We start from the raw sequence: 20,313 nt of genomic DNA, 5'->3' as shown, positions 1-20,313 counted from the left end.
AGAGGTACTCTCAGTATTAAGTAGCTAGTGGTGTCCCCGACTGCAGGGAGATCTCGTCAGTGGAATGCAGAGAGCTGGATGAGTAACCTTTCATTTACGCTCTGTTCAGAACTCTGCATAGGGAAGGAGGGAGGGAGGCACTCGGGGAAGGGAGGGAGCCGCTTTTTCATCGTCAGGCGCCTGTAGGCATGTGCCTACAGTGCCATATGGTAAATTTGGCCTTACCTGCTTTAGATTACTGATCAGAGAATAGGATGGGTAATGTGCTTAATAAATATGTTTGCAAAAGGCTACGATCTCTCCAAAATGTTGAAGCTGCAACCCGTGGGTTCAGCTTAGGATTCTGATTATGTCTTGCTGCATAATTTATTTATGCTCTAACGTCAGCTCAGATAGCAGGATGTTTCCATAAGGAATATTATAGTACAGTTCAAAATTCATAAGACCTTTAAAATAGCCCATTTTTTTGGTTCAATGGCCGCAAAGTACTTCCATAGCATCACTCTACCACTGTCACATTAAACCTTTGGGATGGTGTACTTACTGCTGATTGAATACTGAATTTGGTTTACACTAGATATAATGAGATCTGTGTTGTTGAAAGAGTTCCTCTTTTGACTCCTCTGAGTGTAAGTTTTGAGGAATCACCTAAATTTTTTTTTTTTAGATTAGAAATAAGTATTGATGCTACTTGGATAGAAATGGCTTCTAACTCAATTGAATAATATTTGTACTAAGCTTTGTACTAAGCTTCTTTCTCATTGTGAAGTTTCTTAACAATGACGTTTTAGCACTATGGATGTTCTCCTGGAATGTTCAGTTACTTGTTTGGTAAGTAATTTCTGCACCATTCAAGTATTTTCTGCTGACCAGCATCTCCTGAGAAGATTCGGCTACTTCATTCTTATAACATGACATGTACAGGTATATATGTTATGACATTCATATGCATTAAGGTTTAGACTTAGCAGGTCTGGGTACAAAGAATCCTATCCTAACTGGATTTAATTATTACCCCAATGTAATAATCAAATAACCTGGCTTGCTGGTTGACTAACAATGGATACATTTACTCATGTGGTGTAGGTGTTAGATAAATGTGTTCTGTAAAACATACAATTTTGAGGTAAATTGGTTCCATACAACAGTACTGTAGTAGTAGCAATATACAGTGTATATATATGTATATATATATATATATATATGTATATATATATATATATATATATATATATATATATATATATATATATATATATATATATATATATATATATATATATACATATATATCTAAATATATACAGTGGTGTGAAAAACTATTTGCCCCCTTCCTGATTTCTTATTCTTTTGGAGGTTTGTCACACTTAAATGTTTCTGCTCATCAAAAACCGTTAACTATTAGTCAAAGATAACATAATTGAACACAAAATGCAGTTTTAAATGATGTTTTTTATTATTTAGTGAGAAAAAAACCTCAAAACCTACATGGCCCTGTGTGAAAAAGAAATTGCCCCCTGAACCTAATAACTGGTTGGGCCACCCTTAGCAGCAATAACTGCAATCAAGCGTTTGCGATAACTTCCAACGAGTCTTTTACAGCGTCAATAGTAGAAAAGAGACGGCACACCACTGGCTCTGCAAAATTTGCTGTGTATTGGCGAACAAACACTACATGTTACGGATCATCGATCCTTCATCAGGTGTATAACAACAGTGAAATGCGTACAACCTCATATAAATACACAATCAGGTGTGAACCACCACACCCTTATCAGCTCCACCCACCAAAACATTTAACCCCCTGATCCCAAGTACATAGTTTCATTATGATTAAGTCCCATTAAAACAACCTGGTCATATGGCACTCCAAATTGGCTACCAAAAAATGTCCATCAAAACTGACCGTACTTTCTGGCACTTCCCCTCGAGGACTGCCACAGAACCACCTGTGAAAAAACATGGGGTTATAAATAACAAGCCTATTATCTACAAAACGCATCCTATGTAACACATTGTGAAAAACTATTGGTATAAGTATGTTACAAAAAACATTTTAGAGGCAGCCTTTCATTCATGCCTCTAGGAGTCTCTACATCCAAATTATGGATCCACCTTGATTCACGTTGTTTTAACAATTTCTCTTGATTTCCTCCTCTTTTGGAGGTAGCTACAGCCTCCAACACACACCACCTCAATTGCGCAGCATTGTGACCCGCAGAAAAAAAAAGTGTCTAGCCACTGAGGTATCGTAACTTTTTCGTTCACCCTCAGCGTACCTAGTGATGGCCCTTTTGTGTTCTTGTATGCGGGTCCTGACAGCTCTAGTGGTCTCTCCCACATACATGAGGCCACACGGGCACTTCAGCCTGTATACCACCCATGTAGTGGAGCAATAGTGTCTGCCTTTAATGGGAACCTCTTGACCCGTATGTGGGTCAAGAGGTTCCCATTAAAGGCAGACACTATTGCTCCACTACATGGGTGGTATACGGGCTGAAGTGCCCGTGTGGCCTCATGTATGTGGGAGAGACCACTAGAGCTGTCAGGACCCGCATACAAGAACACAAAAGGGCCATCACTAGGTACGCTGAGGGTGAACGAAAAAGTTACGATACCTCAGTGGCTAGACACTTTTTTTCTGCGGGTCACAATGCTGCGCAATTGAGGTGGTGTGTGTTGGAGGCTGTAGCTACCTCCAAAAGAGGAGGAAATCAAGAGAAATTGTTAAAACAACGTGAATCAAGGTGGATCCATAATTTGGATGTAGTGACTCCTAGAGGCATGAATGAAAGGCTGCCTCTAAAATGTTTTTTGTAACATACTTATACCAATAGTTTTTCACAATGTGTTACATAGGATGCGTTTTGTAGATAACAGGCTTGTTATTTATAACCCCATGTTTTTTCACAGGTGGTTCTGTGGCAGTCCTCGAGGGGAAGTGCCAGAAAGTACGGTCAGTTTTGATGGACATTTTTTGGTAGCCAATTTGGAGTGCCATATGACCAGGTTGTTTTAATGGGACTTAATCATAATGAAACTATGTACTTGGGATCAGGGGGTTAAATGTTTTGGTGGGTGGAGCTGATAAGGGTGTGGTGGTTCACACCTGATTGTGTATTTATATGAGGTTGTACTCATTTCACTGTTGTTATACACCTGATGAAGGATCGATGATCCGTAACATGTAGTGTTTGTTCGCCAATACACAGCAAATTTTGCAGAGCCAGTGGTGTGCCGTCTCTTTTCTACTATTAATGTCTTATGCGCTGTACAGGCAGTCCAGCTGAGACCAGGCACCGGCCAATGTGCAGGTACTTATAGACCTGAGATACTGTTTATCCATACATTCATTGTTTGTATCAAGTCTTTTACAGCGCTCTGGAGGAATTTTGGCCCACTCATCTTTGCAGAATTGTTGTAATTCAGCTTTATTTGAGGTTTTTCTAGCATGAACCGCCTTTTTAAGGTCATGCCACAACATCTCAATAGGATTCAGGTCAGGACTTTGAGTAGGCCACTCTAAAGTCTTCATTTTGTTTTTCTTCAGCCATTCAGAGGTTGATTTGCTGTTGTGTTTTGGGTCATTGTCCTGCTGCAGCACCCAAGATCGCTTCAGCTTGAGTTGATGAGCAGATGGCCGGACATTCTCCTTCAGGATTTTTTGGTAGATAGTAGAATTCATGGTTCCATCTATCACAGCAAGCCTTCCAGGTCCTGAAGCAGCAAAACAACCCCAGACCATCACACTACCACCACCATATTTTACTGTTGGTATGATGTTCTTTTGCTGAAATGCTGTGTTACTTCTACGCCAGATGTAACAGGACACACACCTTCCAAAAAGTTCAACTTTTGTCTCGTTGGTCCACAAGGTATGTTCCCAAAAGTCTTGGCAATCATTAAGATGTTTTTTAGCAAAATTGAGAGGAGCCTTAATGTTCTTTTTGCTTAAAAGTGGTTTGCGTCTTGGATATCTGCCATGCAGGCCATTTTTGCCCAGTCTCTTTCTTATGGTGGAGTCGTGAACACTGACCTTAATTGAGGCAAGTGAGGCCTGCAGTTCTTTAGATGTTGTCCTGGGGTCTTTTGTGGCCTCTCGGATGAGTTTTCTCTGCGCTCTTGGGGTAATTTTGGTCGGCCAGCCACTCCTGAGAAGGTTCATCACTGTTCCATGTTTTTGCAATTTGTGGATAATGGCTCTCACTGTGGTTCGCTGGAGTCCCAAAGCTTTGGAAATGGCTTTATAACCTTTACCAGACTGATAAATCTCAATTACAGTACTTTTGTTCTCATTTTTTCCTGAATTTCTTTGGATCTTGGCATGATGTCTAGCTTTTGTGGTGCTTTTGGTTTACTTCTCTGTGTCAGGTAGCTCCTATTTAAGTGATTTCTTGATTGAAACAGGTGTGGCAGTAATCAGGCCTGGGGGTGACTACAGACATTGAACTCAGGTGTGATAAACCACAGTTAAGTTATTTTTTTTAACAAGGGGGGCACTCACTTTTTCACACAGGGCCATGCAGATTTGGAGTTTTTTTTCTCACTAAATAATAAAAACCATCATTTAAAACTGCATTTTGTGTTCAATCATGTTATCTTTGACTAATAGTTAACGGTTTTTGATGAGCAGAAACATTTAAGTGTGACAAACATGCAAAAGAATAAGAAATCAGGAAGGGGGCAAATAGTTTTTCACACCACTGTATGCATATATACAGTATATATACACACACTCAGGCTCCCTTTGTTTAATTTTGCATTTTTGATCAACAGATTGAGTTATTTCAATGTCAAAAATATGAGATCAACAAAAAATGAGATTTTATGAGATCGCTATACTGATTATAGCGTTCTCGATAAATTAAAGATTCCTTGTCCTCCTTGTACATTTTCATTTATTTTTTTCTAGTAGCGCTCTCACACAGAAGCTCATAGACTTTAAGGTAGCTGCAACCCTTTTCCAGCTTAAGGCATACCAGAGGGCAGAAAATAAATAAAGTTAGATACTTACCCCAGTAGTATAAAGCCTCTGGATGGGCAAGACCCTTCTTGAAAGAATACTTTTTATTGAAAAATGTTAATTTTTAACAACAATAGTGTCAATCAAACTGTTGACACTACAACAACAAAATACACAATTAAACAGTTGAAGTATCTTGTCCGTGTCCAGTATCGAGCTCAAGTGTCCATAACTACAACAGTAACAGGTGTACTATACAGCGTCAGTGAGCTCAGAACAGCATCAAAGCATATAGTAAAGCAGCATAAAGTATACATTAGTCCTGATCTGGTTGCATCTCCCCACGAAGAATTCAAGAACTCAGAAATCATGTAACTGTCAATGGTCATTCATCAAATTTGAGCTTGAAATGTGAATTTCAGCTAGACCAAACTTTTCTAAAAGTTTTAGATTGTTTTTGCATTTAAGATAAACTTTCTGGAGAAAAACAAGTTGCCTGTGAACATATGCTATCCAATCTTTGTTTTTAGGACTGAGGGGTAGTTTCCATTTAATGGCTATTAATTTCTGAGCGTAAGAAATAAGAGATCTAAAAGAAAGCATCTTATGAGTTGATAATAAGTCATCAGATAAGTTGCCTAATAGCATCTGTTCTGGGGCTAGTTCGATTGTGATACCAAATATCTGTTGGAGTTCTGCATAAACTTGATACCAATAGGGGCAGATATGTGGGCAGAGCCAAACCATATGAAAGAACTCAGCCCCGGGCTGCTGACATCTGCCACATACCCCAGAGGTGGTAGGATACATTTTTTTGCAGTCTCTTTGGTGATAAATAGCTTATGTGGAGGAATTTTAAAGCAACTAGCCTATCTCGTACTACTACATTAGTGGTGACAAAGTACCATAGTATCGTTGCTCAAGCTTCAGGGGTTAGACTGGGGATGTCGATTAGAGATGGCTCGGACCTCAGATTTTCGGTTCGTGAACCTCCGCAAAAAGTTCGGTGCGTGCGAACTTCCGCGAACCGCAATAGACTTCAATGGGGAGGCGAACTTCGAAAATTAGAAACATTTATGCTGGCAACAAAAGTGATGGAAAAGATTTTCAAGGGGTCTAACATCTGAGTTTTTGCATGGGGGAGTCGGATACATGCCAATAGACCCGGGCAAAAATCTGGATTTGACGCACAGCAGCGTTTTAAGGGCAGAAATCACATTGCATGCTAAATTGGAGGCCTAAAGTGCTTTAAAAAATCTTGCATGTGTATACATCAATCAGGTAGTGTAATTAGTGTACTGCTTCACACTGCCAGACTAAACTCACTGTGTAACGCACCGCACACAGCAGTTTGTGTAGTGATGGCCATGCTGGACTGGTGCGCACATGACGAGAGTGCAGGTGATGGCGGCTTTCCAGCCCTTATGGTCGCCGGGGTGAGGTAGCTCAATGACAGAATAGTGACTGTCCAGCTGATTGAATTTGGTCTGTCCACAATGAAGCAACAACCTTATTATCTTGGGTGTGCCCCCCCCCCTAGACACTCATATAGCCGGCGGTCATTGCTTCATTGTGATACGCAAGCCCCTTAACCGCGGCAAGGTAACGATCATGAAGGGGAATTGACAAATGTACATGCCTTTTATTTTGTTGTTGCAGCTGCAGTGCAGCCAGAAAAATCAGGCAGGCATGTACACGCACCAGAAAAATTATTATAGCGGCCGCTGTTAGCAGCGGCCTTAAAAATTTGGGAATCCGCCTGGAGTCCTGGACCCTGTTGGTGGTGGCGGAGAAGGCAGTCAAGCGGCCTGCAGGCAGAGATGCTGTGTGGGAAGCGACTTAAACATGGGGCAAGCAGTCACATGCCGTGCAGGCAGAGATGCTGTGTGTGGGGACTGACTTAGTCTTCGGGCAGGCAGTAGCCCTCCGGGATCCATGCCTCCAGCTGCGCTGAAGATCCTTTCTGACAAAACGCTTTAGGCAGGGCAAGCCAGAAGTTGGATGGCAAATTGTGACAGCTCTGGCCACAGGTCAACCCTGCGGTGGAGTGGAGGAGGGTGGCTGTGATTGTGAAGGTGCAAGGGAGAAAGCAGCTGAAAATGATGTACCTGAAGGAGGAAGAGGAGAAGGAGGGTGGCTTTGCTTTTGTGTGCTGCTTTTCCTCTGGTGTTCTTCCCATTGCAGTTTGTGCCTTTTCTCCATGTGCCTTCGTAAGGCAGTTGTCCCTACGCAGCTGTTGTTATTTCCACGGCTCAATTTTTGGCAGCAGAGAGAACCGATGGCATTGCTCTGATCTAAGGCAGACATACAAAAAAATGTCCAAACTGCTGAGCCCCCCTGGGGTGATGGCACTATGGTGGCATCAGCAGCTGACGTTGAAGGGCATGCTAGCTGGCTTTCCATAGGTTGCGATACATGGCGCCGGACACTGCCACCAGCTGTTTCTGAAGACAAGCTCCCCCTGCTTCTTTCAGCAACTTGTCTCCTCCTACTCCTCTCTGACTCCCCCTCTGAACTGTCCCCTTGGTCATCTTGTCTACTAGGATCCCACGTGGCATCCATATCATCATAATCATCATAATCATCCTCCCCAGCTTCGCTTGCCTTAGACACCTCATAAACTGCACCAACTGCAGGAACTTCATCATCCTCCTCCTCACACATTACGTCCATAGTGTCGCCTAACTCAGACATATAAGGTGGTGTAACTTGCTTAGCGCCTTCATCTTGTTGTAACAATAATGTCTGTGAATCAGTTAATTCCCCACCAAATAACTCCTGCGAAGAGTCAAATGCAGCGGATGTAGTGCTTGTAGTAGCGCTGGTGGCTGTGAAAGATGAGGTGTTCTGTGTTAAATAGTCAACCACGTCCTGACAATCTTGGGAGTTGATGGGACGTGCATTCTTCTGAGCACTATACTTTAGGCCAGGGCCGCACAAAATCACGTCAGCATGACCTCGAACAGACCTGCCGAGTGGCCTGCCTCTGGGTCTGCCTACGGCTTTGCCTCTGCCTGTTGTTTTGTCCATATCGGGAGGAGGGGGGGGTTGCGAAGTGAAAGGTATGCAGTGACTTGACTAATACAGTGTGCAGTCACATAGGTGCAGTGAAAGGTATGCAGTGACTGGTATTACAATACAAGGTGCAGCTGTCACACAGGTGCAGTTAACAGGTATGTTAGGAATTCAGTCAGAGAGGAGTTCATCCATAATGGCATATATGGAGAAATTTGACCCGGTGACAGAGAGTTGAGATGACTTTTTCCTCCAAATACAAACAAACAAGTGCCTGACTCAACCAACCACCTTCATCTACACCACCCTCACCTCCAATACTAGAGAGAGTAACCCTATATACAAAAAATGAATGCTAATGTATGAATAAATAGGCAAGTTGCTCATAGGTGTTGTGAAAAATTTTTAAAATTGGCTTTAGTGAAAAAATTGTGCCATACACAGACCAACCAACCAACATTGGTTGGTTGGTCTGTGTATGGCACAATTTTTTCATTAAAGCCAATTTAAAAATTTTTTCACAACACCTATGAGCAACTTGCCTATTTATTCATACATTAGCATGACTTTTTCCTCGACCTTAATGGACATTAACATATTTGGTGTTGCCCGGGGGATATGCTTACTTCATTTTGTCTAGAGCCTTCCTGGATCCTCCCACAGCCCTTGTGGGAGGCCATGCTCTTTTTAGTCATATTTTCTTTGTTTACATTAGTCAGACAGTTTGTTTCCTTTGATATTTTTTTTACATCCTAAAACTTCCTAGTATTATTGCATCATAAAAATCGTATATATTACCCTACATATTCCTGTTATCATTCTGGGTTTACAAGATTTATATTACACTAGCCAACCCGCGTCGTAGCATACGCCGCATCTATCTATCCATCTAATAGAGTACGTGCCTCAACCTTGAAGCAAGAAGAAGAAGTAGGCTTTCCATGAGAAAATGTATGCATGCTCAAACACCAAGTTTAACCCTAGCAAGTCTGGATTTGCAAATCCGGCCTAATTGGCTATTCATGAGGCAATGCTCATGCAAATATGCATTTGCTTTCGCATGCCAAACTATGCAGGCTCCAAAAACCAATACCGCAATGTGGTCGCCCTGCTGGAATTAGTTCATGCTACATTAGCACTATCCAGGAGCGCCACAGGGAGGATTCCCAATGCCCCCTTTTTATACAACCGGGGGGACCGCGGGGTCCCAGGCTCTCTTGCTGCATGGGAACCACAGTGGCACCCCGGAGGGGGAGGCTGGGTGGCGCAGTCGACCCCCCCCCCAAGCGTGGCCAGTGCCGGGGAAAGCCGTCCGCACCCACCTCCTAATATTAAAAACAGGCACTTACCTTAATGTCCATTGCGTTCTGCTACATGCGCATTAATTTTCTCATGGAAAGCATTTTTTGCAGTTGTATCCTTTGGTGGCAGGTGGTGGATGGCTTGCTCCGGTGGTGTGAGCCTTGGAGTGAGTTGTCTGCGCCTGTCCTCCCCCCTCCCCCCTCCCCCCTCTGGAGTGTTGTATGTGAGCCAGCCCTGAGCTCTAAAGCTCGGGGTGACCCATGCTTCACTCCTTTCTCATGTGGTGCCCCCAAGTTAATGCGCATGTAGCAGAATGCAATGGACGTTAAGGTAAGTGCCTGTTTTTAATATTGGGAGGTGGGTGCGGACGGCTCTCCCCGGCGCTGGCCACACTTGGGGGGGTCGTCTGTGCCACCCAGCCTCCCCCTCCGGGGTTCTGCTGTGGTTCCCAGGCAGTGAGAGAGCCTGGGACCCTGTGGTCCCCCCGGTTGTATAAAAAGGGGGCATTTGGAATCCTCCCCGTGGCGCTCCTGGATAGTGCTAATGTAGCATGTAGTAGGGTGACCGCTTTGCGGTATTGGTTTGTGCATGCATTTGCATGAGCATTGCCTCATGAATAGGCAATTAGGCCAGATTTGCAAAGCCAGACTTACTAGGGTAAGGCCTCTTTTCCATGGACTGTTGATAGGCAGTGAAATGCCTCACAAACTCTCACAACAGCTCACTGCTTCCTGGTAACTGCTTGTTGCTGCCTGGTAACTGCTTGCTGAGCACACAGCTCAACAGTCCGTGGAAAAGAGGCCTTAAACTTGGTGTTTGATCACGCATAAATGTTCTCATGCAAAGTACTTCTTCTTCTTGCTTGAAGGTTGAGGCACGCCCTGGGGGCAGGGCACTACTTCTTCTTCTTGCTTGGACCGGCCCTGGGGGCAGGGCACTACTTCTTCTTCTTGCTTGGACCGGCCCTGGGGGCAGAACACTACTTCTTCTTCTTGCTTGGACCGGCCCTGGGGGCAGGGCACTACTTCTTCTTCTTGCTTGAAGGTTGAGGCACGCCCTGGGGGCAGGGCACTACTTCTTCTTCTTGCTTGGACCGGCCCTGGGGGCAGGGCACTACTTCTTCTTCTTGCTTGAAGGTTGAGGCACGCCCTGGGGGCAGGGCACTACTTCTTCTTCTTGCTTGAAGGTTGAGGCACTTACTCTATTATATATATATAGATTGATTGGTAAGCAGGGAAATGAATCCCTTTATTCAATTCCATTTGCGCCTGCACAGTAGAGCAAATCAGATCAGGCTCAGCTATTTCTGCTGGAGCCCATCAGAAAACTACTACTGCGAGGCACGTCACAGGCTTGTTATGGTTGTGGACAGTTTGGGGTTTCTGCGCTGGATTGCACTGGCTAAGGAGAATGGGGGAAACCTCTTTAGGATCCAAAGCTTTCCCTCACCCGAGGTAGTTACTCCCTAGGGGCACTTATTTCATTATAGGTTTATTTTAATTCCTGCGCTGTACGGTGGTGGATATCACTAGTAATCTATACTTTCGTGGGTGGTCTTATCAATTTCTATGTATATATGCAGTATGAGTGCTAAAGAATTGGTGTTATTACCATGATGGACTCTTTCAGAGAGTGGGTTGGTATGGTGAAATTCGATCTCGGTTTGGCACAGAATTTCTCATCAATTTTAGATTGCATGTCATTATTCTAATTTCTATATTTATGGTTTTGATGGAACTATGTTTCTCCTTCTCTTCTTTCCCCTTTTCCCGCTCCCTCCTTCTCTTCTCCTTTCCCTCCCTTCTTTCCCACCCTTTTACCTTACCCCCTTCCCTAATTCCCCCCTCACTCTTTTTCCCCAGTCCCTCCCCCTCTTTCAGACAGAGATGTTTGATCACCTCCTATAACGTATATGTATCTTTGTACTTTCTAGGAATATGCATTGTACTGTAGAGATGAACACCTCCTGAGGAAGTGAAGTTATATCTTTATAAATTGAATCGAGATGAGTGTTCTGTCTTGCTAAAAATATATATTGTTTACACATAAAATCTGATGGTGGAACGGAGGATTTGAATACCCTCATACCATATAGATCTACCACAAAAGTCTGTCTAGTGTGTTTTGTAACAAAATTCATGTACTCTTTATTATAAGTGGTTCCCTTTTAAAATGTTTGTAATGTTTTTCATCTTGTTTTAATGTGTATAATACAAATTTCTAGTTTTAATGTTTATTAACCACTTCTGTAACAGCAGTCTCTGCCCACTTAAGGACCTGAGATTGCTGTTACCAAAGAACGGCGCCTCCCGACGAATCGCCACACATACTCGCCACTCCTCCATCCTCTCTCTGCCATCGCAGAGCTGTGTGAGCAGGTCAGGAGCTGCTTTCATTGGCTCCTGATGCTGTCCATCAATGTAAGCTAATGGGATTGGCCTACAGTGATGACACAATCAGGAGCCAATAAAATCGTCTCCTGACTGGCTCATATACATGATCGTCAGTAGCGGCAGGAGTGTGCGGTGGGATGATAGAAATCTATACCTTGGCAGGTATAACAGGAATACAGGATCAAAACAGGGCATAGATTTCAATTGTCAAGATCCAGAAGTGGTCAATGACATGTGACTTTCTTGTGATTGTTGCGATACATTAGATTCACCCCTTAACTCTCATAGACCCCAGTTCATTATTTAAGCTCAACTAATCGACAGGAGGGGCTACATACATTTCTATCTATTCCAAAACACTAGTGCAATTTAACATTTGGGTAATTTTAATTCTAATTGGAAAGTCATATTTTATCAAGTCATGAGGATGTTTAGGTAATAGGTGAATAGGTGATAGGTGAAAAAAATACCACACTTACCTAATGATGTTTTTTATTTAATTTCCTCTGGATCCAGGAGTGCTGTTTCCAGCAGCCACCCTGAGGTACTATACTGGCCTTACCCTGTGAACCTATCTCTCACTTTTTGAAACTCATTTTCACTTCTCCATTAATTTTAAAAGCAAAAATGTCTTTCCCCATATATATTCCTGTTTCTACAGACACAAAGGTAAAATGAAAACCTGTAAAATGAAAACTTGTTTCTAATCATTACCGTCATCCTCATGATCATCATGTTTTATGTTGACTTATCTGACATTTCAGCCACTGTTTATTGTACTTAGTGGCTCAAAAACACCACAAAGTCAAACTGGTTCAATATAATGTAGGTGGCAATCAATAAAAAAGACATTTCAAAATAATGACATTAAAAAGTAAGATTGTAGTGATAGCTATGGTACACTGCATATCTGTGCCCATGCAGGTATGTACATGTTTATGTGAAGGATTGCGGAGAAGCCGCCGCTTGTGCTGACAGTGAGGCGGCGGTTTCCGCGCACAGAGCAGTGGTTTCCTCACAGCAACATGCGTCTGGGTTATCTGGACCTAGTAGTGCACACAGATGGAGAGCTACGCGCGCGTGCGCCGCAAGACAGGCTCTTTATGCCAATAGGAGAAGGGTCAGCTGATCGGGACGGTCAGCTGACCCCAGCTCAGCAGATGATTGGTTGATGGGAGCTGGGCGGCGCTGAGGAGCGCTTCACTAAGTCACTTCACTAAGACCTTAGTCAGATCCTTCAGTGTGGTGGAACCAGGAGGACCTGGGAATCCACACTTAGCCAGTTTACTGTGTTATTCTTTAGACCAGTTCCAGGGTGTAGAGACCACGGACCTCACACCCCAGACTAGGAATACTGTGTATCATCTGTGTTATTCATTAGACCAGTTCCAGGGTGTAGAGACCACGGACCTCACACCCAGACTAGGGAACTTGTGTTATCATTCTGTTATACGTCAGACTAGTTCCAGGGTGTAGAGACCACGGACCTCACACCCAGACTAGGCATTGTTTGATATTTGTTATGACTTTGCTTTCCTGACTATTCCTCTGATCTCTGATTCGGTACCTTGCACTTCTGATATTCCGTTGCCAAACCTTGCTTGCCTTGGATACCAAATCAGCCTTCTGTCTTTGTACTTTATCTGTCTGTGTGTTGTCGACCCGGCCTGCCTGACCTGTCTGACTGTCACCCACCCCTTGGGTGCTCAGTCCTCCTGCAGGGGTCCCCTGCTTCTCAGAGGGGGCACTGCTGCAAACCAGGCAAGGTCTGCTCCCTCCTGGAGCCCTTGACTGCAGTAGAGTCTGTTCCTACTTATTGGACCACCTGCTACCCCGGTGGTCCGATCCATACTGTTACACCAAACACTTACACGCTTCAGGTGCCCAGAGGTTAGCGATATATCTGTATTATCGGTGATTCTGCAGATCATCAATAATCAGGTATATATCTGTATTCTTGGTGATACTGCAGATCGCCAATAATCAGATTCTCTCTGCGTGCTGACACCCATCGTTACAGTTTATAGACCGTATAATGTGTCATTTGTGACGATTCACCTTTTCCTTTTCATTTTATCCTTAAAGTTTTATTATTTATTTATTTATTGTATTTACAAAGCGCCAACATATTACGCAGAGCTGGACATTAGGTTACAGACAATATTTAGGGTGACATACAGCAAAATGACAATACATGAATACAAGACAAACCAGATCATGCAGCACAGTATGAGTACAAGGTAATGCTTAGTCACTGGAGGGGAGCATGGAGATTAGGCAAGTTAGGTTCACTCAAATGCATAGCATGGGTGCACAGTAATGGAGGTGCATGATCAGGTAGGACACAAAAGGAGGAGGACCCTGCCCAAAGGCTTACAATCTAGAGGGAGAGGTAAGGACACGAAAGGTAGGGGACCAGAGTTCAGCTGTGGGTTTAGCGCACTTGTGAGGGGTAGTAGGCCAGAGTGAAAACGTTTTATTGTAATGTATATGGATTGCAAAATACACTATAGGATATCTACCAATAATCCTGCCCATCTCACCTATTCTTTCAATCCAAACAATACCACACAAGGGAGCCTGGGATTATCACGTATGCATAATTTATTAACAATTAACAACAGTAGGAGAATAATGCTATCTTACAAAACTCATAGCACCCCAATACAACAGGCCTCTTTTTTGGGCGATACATTTCTCCTTTGAATTCAAATTAATGATTTATCAAATTAAATTTCATAAGATCTGAGACAAACTCATGTGACCAGATTGCTCACTATATTTCCTTTCTAAATAAAAATAAAGTGCCTCCAATCCCTTCTCATTTGGGATAGAGGTAAAGAGGGACTCTACATCAAGCCCTACCAAGTACCAGCTCTCCTCTACTTGGACACCTTCAATACCTGACAGCACATCCTTAGTATCCTCATTAAAGAGAATCTGTACTCTAATATTCTTACACTAAAAAGCATACCATTCTACTCCTTATTTTCTCCTGTGCCCCTCTGTGCTGTTTCTGCCACTCTCTGCTGCAATCCTGGCTTGTAATTAACAGTTTTAGGCAGTGTTTACAAACAAACTAACCAGCTTGTGATAGGCTCACATAAACAGAGTGTGTGAGTCATACAGAGTGTGCAGGGGGCCTGCAGAGGGTGTGTATCGCTTCTATCCAATCACAAGCAGCCCTGTACATTCCACACATTCAAGCCTTAGCCCGACAGACACGACAGAGGAAAGGAGATAAGATTTATTACAGAGACAGGGCAATTAGGAAAGGCTGCAGTAAGCCAGAGCACTTTAGAACAGGCATAGGAACTTATAGGATAGAAGAACTAAGGCTGAAAAATTTGTTACAGAGTCTCTTTAAAAGAGGGCAAGCATTTATTTTATTGTCCTTTATTTTTAGATCAACCTACCGGCTTATCTAAAGTCAAGGTGTGTCATGAAGTGGGTGCATGCAAACATAGAGGGGTAGAGCATTAGCACATGGGGTGTGATTTGAAGATTACTCACTGTGATCATAATGCATCTGTCTTACACAAGAGGTCCCTGAAGAAAAGTAGTAATACTGGTACCATTAATATTGGAAGTATACTTACAAGCACTTTCCTATCAGGGCTGTGGTATGCAGTTGGTCAGTAAAGCATTTTAGGTTTTAATGTATAAGAATGTTTATAATATTGGACACTTTTGATTCTAGGTGCTATATTGACCCAAGGAAGTTGGCATAATACTCACAGAATGCAATGTCATCATATCTAATATTTAATCTTACAGTACACCTAAACTGAGAGGATATATAAGTGGATATGGGTGGATATCATATTTATTTCCTTTTAACCTCCCCAGCATTCTGGACGAGCTGAGCTCGTCCAGAGATGCCGGAGGTCACCGCTCAGGCCCTGCTGGGACGATTTGAATAATTTTTTTTTAAAACCGGCAGCTAGTACTGTGCTAGATGCGTGTTTGCTGCGATCGCCGGCGCTCGCTGCCGATCTGCCGCTACCGTACGCGGGGGGCCCCCAAAGAGGGGCCCCCCAGCAGACCCCGTGCACAGCCTGGCCAATCAGTGCCAGGCAGCGCTGAGGGGAGGATGGGGACTCCCTATGACGTCAAGACGTCGATGGCGTCATTCCATTCGTCGCCATAGGCACTGGCGGCGATCGGAAGGGTGGGTGGGAATCGGAAGGGAGGGGGTATCATGTAGCTAGCGCTAGGCTAGCTACATGATTAAAAAAAAACTCGGAACTCGGAAATTGTAAAATGGAAATCGGATTTCTGCGGAAATATTGCATTACTGCAATTTGGTAATTTTAGTCCAATCACAGAACTCGGAACCATTGGACCAATCACAGAATGCAGCATCAACTCAGAAGTATTTGGCCAATCAGAGAAGGCAAAAAAATGACACCCAAAAAACCCACTACTCGGAAATCCGAACTCGGAAATCGTAAACATTTCGGAAATCTGTGAAATTGGTAATCGGCATTGGCGGAAACAGGAATTTCTGCAAAATCGGAAATCGACCATCCCTAATTTCTTTGGCTGTGGTAGCGTCTGAGTCGCACACCTGAAACAAGCATGTGGCTTCAGTCAGAAACACCTGATCTGCATGCTAATTAATGGCTAATAGTAGTAGAGACAGAGGCTCAGCAGCGCAGCCAGGCAATCTGCATAGTTTAAAAGGAAATAAATATGTTAGCCTCCATACCTCTTTCAGTTCAGGTATGCCTTTGATGATCATCATTTTAAAAAGAAAATAAAACAGTTGAATCTGGAACATTCTTTTGTACTGAAATCATTAGTTGCACTCTATCATTACTGTCCCAATTGCTGCCTTCCTTGCCGCAATAGTAGTATAGGGGGCAATATTGTGGCTGGGAACGCGAAGAATCACTTGCGTTCCCAGCCTGTCGGGTCCTGACGGCGAAACCGGTAGTGGTCGCCGGCGGGGACGGGAGGATCGGAGAGACATGGCGAGGGCACCGATCGGCTGCAGGGGGCTGAGGGAAGCCCCAGGTGAGTAAAACTCATTTTTTTTTTTTTTTACACTTAAGTGCCCCTTTAATGTAGGTTTTGCTTCAGGCTGGTTTCACAGTGGTCAGTTGCATAACGCACGTGTTAAAATGTGTGAACTGCAACTGAGACTGGACATAGACTTTAATGCAAAGCCTGCATGCAGCAAATTAGAATAATGTGATCCGATACTGTGAACAGGCCCATAGAATTGTATGGGCAGTAAGTTAACCTGCAAAATTTTTCTGCAACACAACTGAGCACTGTGAATGTAGCCTCAATCAATAAACACTGCTGTTATGGCTGCTTTCCTAATTCATAAAACACCCCAAATCTAGATAAAAAAACCAGCACTCTGTGGTGCTTTGTGGGTTTAGATTATTTAAATGACTGACATTGTAATTGTGTATTTTGTGCAAAATAATAAATGTGATTTTACAATGCATTTATAAAGAGGTCCAAAGGAATTCTTATTGATGCATACAATTCCCTTTAGAAGCACAAATGTAACCCTTTCTCTTCTGAGAGCATCCCTTGATTGAATTAAAAAGGCTTTTTAAGTTGGAAATATTTATATGCAGAAGCATGCAGGAGGGATCTACTCTGATTGGCCAGATCTACTGTCCATCCCCTTTGGGACAGTACTAGTCAATTAGAATGGGAATTGCCTCACTCACATCTGTGTAAAGGCCTGGGAAATGCCGGAATAACTGTAGTCTAGAATGTAGGAGTTGCTATTTTGTTTAGCTATTATGCATTAGTCTTCTATACCATTGCATAACAATTGTAAAACATTTTGTTTTTTAACGGAAACAGAAACTTGGCTGTCAACAAACTTGTTCATAAACCTGTCATGCAAAGTGCTAGCTTCTGGATCCAGGCTAGGGGAGCAGCTTTAGACTGCCAAAGGGTCTTATACTACTGAAGGTTTTAGGAATATATTAGCACCAAGAATTCCTGACTGCATCTTCGGTATAAATACCAGTGTCATGATACAGGAAGCTGGGGTCACTGAAAATTACCTAGAAAGGGACAGGGTCATGCTTTGTTTCTCTGTGGCTCTGCACAATTAGAGGAACGCTTAATGTTTCTGTAAGGGTTTTCTAACACTCCTATGAAGATAGATAATAAATAGAAAACATTACTTAATTTACAAATGTATTATAGCATAAGAAACTTTATTAATTTATTGGCTCTGGGATCTGAACGAGGGATTGCTTCCACTCTAAATAAGGTGGTTTGAGGAATTTGGACATTGAAGCAAAGTTGCCAAAATTTAATTCAGTCAGTTTTTCCTTTAAAACACCAATTTTGTTATGAAATTGTAAAAAAATGTCAGCTCGCCTCTAAAAGCAATTATTGGGGACGCTAGCAGATTTGGGCTGAAATATATATGATCATGAAAAACAAAACAAACAAAAAAACAAACAGAAAACTTATAGGAAGTTTGATCTCTCGTAATAATTACTGTACATGTTATTTTAAAAGAATTAGGATGGATGCTATTTTTACATAAAGTGCTTGTTGAACTTCATTTCTTATCATGCAAGTATATTTCCCATTAAAAAGTTGGACAGCACTGAATTGTTTACATATATGTATATCCAGGCGGAGGAAATGATACAGTATACATTCTTTTATTTTACAACCTTTTCAACACTTAAATTGGGTGTTTCCTGTTTCCTTGAAATTTAAGAAACAATACAGCTGACATTCCCAGAAACATATAATTAGATTACTTTTTTTGGAGAGAAGCATCAATTTACATAAAGAATAAGTAAAGTCTTGGCTTTATCAGATGGTGTTGGTTAAATGAATTTTAACTTCCCCTCTTCCTTCCTCTTATTTTCTAGCACTTTTTTTTCATCTCAATCTTTTTTGTTTTTGTTGTTGTTTTTTTAGTGTAGTATAGTTATCTATATTTCTTCATGACACTGGTGTTGTTGACTCCAGTATAATCAACTTTATGATTCTTGATTCCTAATCACTTTGTATATATGAGGTATAACGCTCATAGATGAGAACAGGCACCCTTCTTTCTCTTTAAGAGGACATCTGGTTTCCTTTGATTACCAGCGAATCAGTGCAGAGATCCAAACTGTGGGTTTATGTGACACTGCAGCAAAGTAAACCCCACAGTACTTAGTGATGCAAAGATATAATTGAAAGCAAATCCTCAGTTACAATTACGCTTTTAAGTTGAACGCAATTTATTTTACCAGCAGCTTTGAAATGATTAAATGACTTCCTATACTAGTAGACCTCTAAAAGTCTACAGCACGTTCAAACACTCCTGCATATTTGTGGTGGCCTAAGCCCATGTTAGCATCTAATGTTCTAGGTATAATATGGCAATTAAAGAGCTTCTGTGTTATAGCATTAAGCTATTTATTTATATACAAAAAACAAGCATGCAAACATTGTGGTAATGCAACAGCTTCAAATAAAAGCTTAAATCATTACAATATCCCATTTGAGAGGATCTTTGCTACAATTAGATTTCTTGAAAAGGGAGTCTGATTTCTGAGGCAGCTGTACATAATTCTGCTCATAAAATTCTAGCAAAGTGGAGTACAAAAATGTAATTATTTCTATTTTTGTTCTGTTTTTTGGATGAAAAGAAGTACAGTTTATTCTTTGTCAATCTGAGAACTATAATAAAAATTAGTGGATTTAGTTCAAGGTCTTTGAAATACAAAATTAAAAATAGCTTTGGTCAAAGCAGGACCGAGTGGTGTCATTAGGAAGACATTAGTATAGTTATGTTTATTTTGCAAATTATTTATTTAATTGGTACAAAGATAAAAAACCTGGTCACCACAAACTCAACCTTGTGATAGGATTAAACAATGACAAAATGTCATTAAGGGTGCTCATGTTATGCAAAAAGATGAGGGGAAGGGGATTATGGTAAGAAATTATGCCCTGAAGGACATTTTTGCAGATACAGGTAGTCCCCGACTTACGAACGACCCGCCGATACGAACGGCATAGATTCTGTGTTTCCATGGAACAAGTCCCCCCCAAAAATGTCAAATTGAACTTGTAGTTTTTGAGAAAATCGATTTTAAAAAATTAAAAGAAAAAAAACAAAACTTTAAACTTGTATAAGCAGGTACAGAGGGCAGAGGTGACACAGAGGGGGACACTGGAGGTACAGGGGGGCACAGAGGAGGTACAGGGGACGCAGATGGCACAATGTTCCGGACTTAAGAACAGAATCAGGTTAAGAATGAACCTACAGTCCCTATCTCGTTCGTTAACCCGGGACTACCTGTATATATGTATATTTGCTGTATTAGATAGCTAGACACAGCAGGCTGTTGCTGTACCGTGGCTGTATCGTGATTTTAAAGTTTTGCTAATAAAGAGCTATTTTTGCCTGTTGATGGTGCTGAGCTACTTCTGGATTGAACTTGGATAGTATCCCATTGTGCAGGGTTACTTATTACTTAAAGTGATTCGGAAGCAAAAATAAACTTATGAGATAATGAATGGCAAGATAATAAAAAGAACATTAGTAGCAAAAAAGTCTCATTTTTATTTTCAGTCATAAAGCGTTATTTATAATATTGCATTGTTCTGTCATATTTGCAGTTAAGTAACCACACTCTGTGATTTAAG

The sequence above is a fragment of the Hyperolius riggenbachi genome, chromosome 5 (genome assembly GCF_040937935.1).
Source record: "Hyperolius riggenbachi isolate aHypRig1 chromosome 5, aHypRig1.pri, whole genome shotgun sequence".
NCBI lineage: Eukaryota > Metazoa > Chordata > Amphibia > Anura > Hyperoliidae > Hyperolius > Hyperolius riggenbachi.
This window is presented reverse-complemented; position numbering follows the sequence as displayed.